Genomic DNA, 8,558 nt, shown 5'->3' on the forward strand with positions numbered 1-8,558 from the left:
GATACAATGACTCAGTATATTCCTTCCATCTTCTTTTAATACTTCATTGATCATTTAACATTCTGCCGAAAGCACCCTTGATTGTAGCAACTCGAGGTTTGAATTTGTTCTTCAGTTCCTTGAGCTTAGGGAATGCTGAACGAGTTCTGCCCTTTTGATTTTCTGACTCTAGCTCTTCGCACATTTCATTGTAATATTTTGCTTTGTCATTCCGTGCTGTCTTTTGGAATCTTCTGTTCAGCTCTTTAGTGTCTTCAATTCTTCCTTGTTCTTTGGCTTCTCTACGCTCCAGTGCAATCTTCAGAGTTTCTTCTGACATTTGGAGGAACATTCTTCCACCTTTTACAGCACTCTTTGTCAATTTACTGTACTGAGGTAGTCTGGGTTTGCTGTGATGCTGAGCCTTGTGTCATTGGGGTGTCAAATGGTTTTCCAATGTGGACAGTTTTGGTGGAGCTTCCCAGTTTGGAAGTAGGAGTGGCATCCACTTCCTAAACCCCATTCCTATGGAAAGTCTATGAACTTGGAGAAACGACGATAGTTATAGAAAGACAGTAGGTCTCTTGTCCATGGAGTCACTATGAGTCGTGTTTGACTTGACTTGACAACATATTAGAACATGTAATTGAGAGTATTTAAAACATAAAATTATATAAAGACATGGAAAAAGAGAAAGAGAAGATAAATATGGCAAAAATTGAAAACTATGTGAAAGGTATTCAAAATTTGTTATATGTTTATAACACAAATACAAATACAACACAAATATATATAACACATATATAACACAAATATACACATATAACACAAATATATATATGTATATATATATCTCTAAACACACATATATATGAAATACACACATATATATAAAACACACACACAATATATATAAAAACTTGTGACTGTTTTAACTGAAAGTTTGAGAGAGAGTAAAAAGCAGGACAAAAAAAAGGGAGCATCACTTGATTAGTAAAAGACTTCTTTATGTTTTGACTTTCACATTCTTGAACTGGGCATCACATTTCTTTGGAATTTTGAAATAAATATTTTTTAAATGCTGATATTTTTTACTAAGCTATCCAAATTTAGATTTCATGGTAACCATAGAGGAATATTTGCCCCTCTCATCAGATGTTGAAAAAGTAGAGTTTATTTTGGCAGGGAATGCCTTACCTAATAACTGGAGGAAAATGTTCTCCTTGTATCTTGTATTGATGGTATTTGACTTTGACAGTATAACTATTCAAAAGATGTATTTGCTGTTTATCTGGCAGTGAACAGTTAGGACATATACTGTTAACTCTTCTGGCATGGCAACACAAAAGGCGGTTGCAAATACAGGATAATGAGAGAAAATTATATATAGAAGGTCAGATACACGTTGGTTAAGTCTTGGTCTTCTGTATATTTCTATAAAGCTATCAGATCATATAAAGTATAAGCCACTTATTATGATCTATTTGTCCACCTACATCTCCCCATAATATGAACCTAAAAATAGAAAAATGTTTGCAGAGATAGAAAGACTCTCTAACAATAATATGTTATCAGAAACTTTTAACATAAGCTATTTGGAAAAATTTTTAACTTAGACACAGAAACATAGAAGTATATGAGGAATGTGATAAATAATCCATAAGGTAATTTAGACCCTTTAGCATCCAGTCCGTGATAAAAGAAAATAAACTATAGTCAATTTTATAAACTAGCCTTGAGACATAAGTCTAAATAAATAACCTCCTTGAGCTCTAACCCTGAAAGAAGTGACATTTGACTAATCACAAACCCTGGAGATCAGACACAGCATACTGATGGGTAACATCACACTGGCCTTATCCAGGAGTCCTGGTGGTGTAATGCATAACCTATCAATCTGCTAGGGGAAGGCTGGCAGCACAAATCCACTAGCTTCTCTATAGGAGGAAGTTGAGTAGTCTTCTTTCATAAAGCCTACCAGCTTCAGAGACTATGGAGGGTGACTGAGTTGGAACTGACTCAACCGCACTGGGTATGATTTTTGGTTTGGCTTGTCCTGTGAAGTCAAGGTGAGGAACTCACATATGAACCTTGAATTTCTGCCCACTTACTGAGAGAAGACAGAGCGGCACTTCCCTCTAGAGTCCAATATTCTCCAAAGACTGAGATTCTGACCTGAGATCCTGTTTGCCATTACTGCCCTCGGGTCCTAGCTTTAGGGGACCTCCACTGAATTCAAGTCTTGTTCAAGAGATTATTCATAAAAGACAAATGCCCAAATCATAAAGATTTCTATTCTAGCCATTGAACTAACATTGCGATTGCTTATTCTGATTCTCCAGTTCTAAGTTAAGATTGAGGTCTTACTTGTGTGACTTGTTACAACCTTGCGATACAGTAAATGAGTTTATGTATGTCATATATAAGCCTTTCTTTATTTAAATTTTAAAATTAAATCGTATAAAGTACTTGGGAACACAAATATAATTATTAAATATTTATACATATGTGGAAATTGGGGGAATGGAATAGAAACCCTAAGAATGGAATCCAAAGAATGGATTTGTGGAAATAGGGGGGATTCTTTTGGAGACTGAAAAAACAATGTGTTCAGCTGGCCCAGTGGACAGAAAGCGATGCTACCAAGCCAAAGGTGGGTGACTTTTAATCTGCGGCCCTCAGGCCTGTCTTTCATTGTTTTTGTTCAGACATTCCTCTAGGTTGTATAGCCCTGGTGTACAAGTTGCCATACAGCGGTCACTTGTGGTTGCTTGTGGTTGCTGTGAGGCTGAACACTGTGACACTGATGTGTCAAATGCGTTAATGGCTGGTCACGCAACGCGGACAGAGAGTGGGTTGGAGCTCCCTATCAAAACAAGCTTGGAAGGAGGAGTGGCATCCACTTCCATAATAGCTTGCCTCCAGAAACCCTATGAACCTGGAGAGAGGATGAAAGGCACCAAAGCGTCGAGGACTCTCCTTCATAGGGTCACTATGAGTCACCTGTGACTCGACGGCACTTAACCACCACAACAACAACAACAACAACATCTTTGTTGTAGGTGATTTTGAAGTTATGTAAAAGTACAATGAAAAAAAAATCACCTGATATTCTGTATATGCTTCTAAGCGATTCTCAACACATTCGTAATGATGACAATGGTGACCAGCAGACACTGATGATGCACTTGCTAAGTGGCACTCCTATTCTAAGCAGAGGCACACATTTTCTCAATACTCACAATGACACTAAGGCAAGAATTGTTGCTTTCTCTCTTTTACTGAAATCAAAAGCATTCTGTTTATCTAATCAACCTATACAGTTAGTTTACATGATGAAATCTGTAATCTAATCCAACTATTCGATTACAGAGTAGTTTTATCATATTTATTCTTTGTTTTTGTTTTATGTTTACATTCTGCATTTTGTATAACATGATATAAAACTTTGTACAACATGGAAACAGCCCAAATGCCCAAACATAATTGAATGGATTGAGAAATTAAGGTACATTCACACAATGAAATACTATACAGCATGCTGGAGCAATGATTTTGTAAATTGTACCTAACTTGGGAGGGACTGGAAAGCATTATGTTAAGTGAACTAACTCAGTCCCATAAGGACATATATGGTACAAGACCATTACCGTAGAACCTGTATGAGGATGCAAGTGGGGGAGGGTAGGAGCAGAGGGGTTAGGATGGGTGGGGTTGGTTAATCATAGAGTCTCACTATTTGATGAGTGGAGGGAGGGATAGGTAAAGGAAATAAGAAAGATTCAGTGTGAAAAATTATATTTACAAACTTTGTAAGCAAACCAGTATATTTTTTTAAAAATTGTACAAAATGTTCACATAAATATTCAAACTGTTCACATGAAGAAATGTTCCCTAGCTATTAGCAAGATCCAAATCAAAACAACAATGAGATATCATCTTAACCCAGCAACAACAGCTAAATTTAACAGCTCTGCAAACAACAAAACTGGCAATGATGTGGAGAGATTGAAACTCATTCACTGCTGATGGAAATGTAAAATGGTGCAAACATTTTGGAAGACAGTCTGGTGCTTTCTCAAAAAGTTGGAAATATAAATACCATTTGACCCAGCTATCCCACTACTTAGTCCTCAAACTTACATCACTACTCCTCAATACTTTGGAAAGGTCCCTAACTGCAGATTTTCCCAGTGCAATGGGAATCCTTATTCCATGACTGCTGGTACCAAAGGTGTTAATTATGGATCCAAACAAGATGAAACTGTTGATAATTTCAGTCTCCTCTCCATCGATCCAGTGGTAAGAATAATTTTCCTGACACTGAGATGCAATCCATACTGAAGGCTGCATTCTTTGATCTTCTGCAACAAGTGCTTTAAGCTCTCCTCACTTTCAGCAAGCAATGTTGTATCATCTGCATAATGCAGGTTATTAATGAGTCTCCCTCCAATCTTGATGCCACACTCAGGCTCATAGTGTCCAGCTTTTCGGGTAATTTGCCCAGCATACAGATTGAATAGGTGTGGAGATAGAATACAACCTTGATGCACTCCCTTCCCAATTCCAAGCCATGCAGTGCTCCCCTGCTCCGTTCACACAACAGCCTCCTAATCCAGGTATAGGTCTTGCGTTAGCACAATTAAGTGCTCTGGGATTCCCATGCTTCTCGATGTCAACCAAAACTTGTGACGATCGACACAAATGCTTTTGCCCAGCCAATAAAGCACAAATAGACATTCTTCTGGTATTCCTTACTTTGAGCCAGAATCCATCTGACATCAGCAATGACAACCCTGGTGCCACGGCCTCTTCTAAATCCTCCTTTAACCTCTAGCGGTTCCCTCTCTATGTACTGTTCTAGCTGTTTTTGAATGTTCTTCAGCAGTATTTTGCTTGCATGTGATATCAGTGATATTGTTTGATAATTCCCACATTCAGTTGGATCACGTTTCTTGGGAATGAGAACAAATACGGACCTCTTCCAATCTGTTGGCCAGAGAGCCATCCTCCAAATTTCCTGGCATAAACTGTTGTGTGCATCCAAGGCTGCATCTGTTAACTGGAATCCCATCAATTCCTGGGGCCTTTTATTTTTTTCCCCCTAATGCTGTCAATGCAGCTTTTCTTTCCTCCTTCACTACTATTAGCTCCTATTCATAAGGTACTTCCTGAAATTTTTCAGTATCAATCAATTCTTTTTGGTACAGTGATTCTGAATTCCCTCCATCTTCTTTTGTTGCTTTCTGGGTCGTTCACTAGAAAGCCCATAGCATCTTTCAATATTACAACATGAGGCTTAAATTTGTTTTTCAGTTCTTTCAGGACTTTGAGGACTAAGGTGCATCTGATTCAGGCCAAAGTCTTTCCAATTACTAGCTATGCATCTGTGACCTGGACAACAAATAAGGATTACAGAAAAAGAATTGATGCCTTTGAGCTGTGTGTTGGACAGCCAAGAGAACAAATAAACATGTCTTGGAGAGGGTGCAGCCAGAGTGCTTCTTGGAGACAAGAATGATGAGGCTTCACCTCACATACTTTGGACATGGTACTAGGAGGAACTACTACTATTGCTTGGAGAGGGACATGATTTTGGGAAAGGTGGAGAGTCGACGAAGGAGAAGAAGACCCTCAACCAGGTGAATTGACACAGTGACAACTGCAATGGGCTCTTGTATGTCAAGAAGTGAGGACTGAACAAGTTTCAGATCTTTTGTTCATATGGCTGCTATGAGTCGTACTTGACTCGATGGCACCTTAGAACAACAACATCCCACTACTGGGAATATACCCTAAAAAGACCAATAAAAAACCATAACAGAGCTGTGATGCAAACAGATGTATGCGTACCCATGCATTGTTGTTGTTGTTATGTGTATCAAGTCACTTGTGACTAATAGACACCCTGTGTAAACAGCCCTAAACCCTGCTCTATCCTGTGCCGTTCTTATGGTCTCTGACACACCTACCCTCATTACCCCAGTCACTGAATTGATCTATCTCATCGACGGTCTTCTTCTCTTGCACTGTCCCTCCACCCTCCCAAGCATGATGTCCCTCACCAAGGACTGGTCCCTCCTTGCAACATGTCCAAAGTATGTCAGAATCCTTGCCTCCAAGGAACAGCCTGGTTTCACCCTCTTCAGGATGAATCTATTTGTTCTCCTAGCAGTCCATGGTATATTCAAAACTCTTCTCCAGCACCACAGCTCAAAGGATCAATTCTCCTTCTACCATTCTTTGTCATTGTCCAGCTTTCTGACTCATAGAATGTAATTGCCAGGACTATGGCCTGGATCAGGCACATCTTAGTCTCCAGACTGACATCATTGCTCTTCAGTACTTTGGCAAGGTCTCTGACAGCAGTTTGCAGAATACTGCAGTGTGTCTAGAAGAAAATGACTAATAACTTAATTACTAATTGGGCAAAAGACATGGAAAGACTTTTCACAGAGGAAGACATTTGGATGGCCAACAGACACATGAAGAAATGCTCAAAGTCACTAGCAATAAGAGAGATGCAAATTAAAACCACAATGACATATGATCTCACCCTACTTGTTGTTATGTGGAGTCGAGTCGTCTGCGACTCATAGCAACTCTATGTACAGCAGCTCTGAAAGCTGCCCTGTCCTGCGCCAGTCTTACTATGACACACCTATCCCCACTGCCCTAGTTTCTCTATCAATCCATCTCATCCAGGGTCTTCTCCTGTGCTGCCCCTCTGCCCTTCTGAGCATGATGTCTTTCTTCAAGGATAGGAACCTCTTGGCCACATGCTCAAAGTATATGAGACATAGCTTCAGAATCCTAGCCTCCAAAGAGAAACTTGATTTCATCCTCTCTAAGACAGATCTATTTTTTTTCCCTTGGTGGTCCATGGTATGTTCAAGACTCTTTTTCAGTACCACAACTCAAAGGCATCAATTCTTCTTTTGTCATTCTTAGTCACTGTTCAGCTTTCTGATGCATAGCAAGTAACTACAAAGACCATGGGATGAATCAGGTGTACCTTAGTCTCTAGACTGTTATCGTTGCATTTCAGTACTCGGGAGAGGTCCCTGACAGCTGATTTCCTCAATGCAATTCATCTTTTGATTGCCTGACTTCTGGTGCCAAGAGTGTTGATTGTGTAGTTGAGCAAGCTTAACTGTTAATAACTTCAATCTCTTCTCCATCCACTATGATACTGCCAATTGACCCAGTGATTAGAATCTTTGTCTACTTGATGTTGAGCTTCAATCAGTATTGGAGACTATATAGTCCTTGACCTTCTGCAGCAAGCGGTTCAAGTACTCCTCAGTTTCAGCAAGCAAAGGAGCAGCAAAAGATAATGGAAAGGATGTGGAGAGAACTCTCATACACTGTTGGTGGGACTGTAAAATGGTTCAAACACTCTAGAAGGGAGTTTGACATTTCCTCAAAAAGTTGAACACAGAAACTCCATACGACCCAGCTATTCCACTACTAGTACTATACCCTGAGGAAATTAGAACTGAGACACAAATAAAGATTTGTACACCAATGTTTACAGCAGCATTATTCACCATCACAAGAAATGGAAACAGCCCAAATGTCCAACCACATCTGAATAGATTGAGAAATTGTGGTACATGGAATACTATACAGTACTCAAGAGCAATGATTTTGAAAAATACTACAAGACTGGGGAGCATTATGCTGAGTGAACTAACTCAGACTCATAAGGACAAATACTGCATAAGACCATTATTGCATAAATAAATAATTAGTAAAACGTGTATGAGGATCCAAGGGGGGAGGGTAGGAGCAGATGGGTGAGGATGGGTGGGGGGGTAAACATAGGATCACACAATTTTCTGGACAGAAGGAGGGGTGGGTAAATGAAATAAAAAAGATCCAGTAGGGACCCGAAAAGACAGAGTAATGATGGGCATAGTCCAGTGGTGTTAATTTTATAAAACACAATGCATGTGAATGATTGAATGAAACAAAATGTGAATGAAGAATAGTATGAAGCACAATGTTTATGATGTTTGTAAGTAAACAAATATAAAAGAAAAATGTTTTTAAAACCCACGAAAACCAAACAAATGGATAGAAAAAGGATGATACATTTATATAAGAGAATATTACACAGCACTGAAAAATGAACTTCTAAAATACTACATAACCTGGGTGAGTCTAGGAGACATTATGGTGAGTGAAATATCTCAGTCACAAAAAGGTAATTATTTCAGAAGGCCACTGTTATACAATAGGATTGACACAGGTACAAAAAAGAGAGAACAGGAAAAGTGTAAATAGATAATGAACACTGCACTGGAACAGATGAAGGAAAAGAAGTCTGATTAGGCATTAAATGTTTGATAATTAACAATCTGGAACAAGAGTGGCATCACAAAGTGAATTGAGGAAGGAGAAAGGAGTGGGAGGGAGAAAAATGTGCATCAGTGAATTAATGAAAACCCAATCTTTCTGACTTCAGTTAAAATCACAATTGAAATGGAGAAAATAAAGAAAAGAAAGAAAGAAAGAAAGAAAGAAAGAAAGAAAGAAAGAAAGAAAGAAAGAAAGAAAGAAAGAAAGAAAGAAAG

Source organism: Elephantulus edwardii, unplaced genomic scaffold (genome assembly GCF_000299155.1).
Source record: "Elephantulus edwardii isolate Elephantulus edwardi_28Jun2011 unplaced genomic scaffold, EleEdw1.0 scaffold00051, whole genome shotgun sequence".
Lineage (NCBI taxonomy): Eukaryota > Metazoa > Chordata > Mammalia > Macroscelidea > Macroscelididae > Elephantulus > Elephantulus edwardii.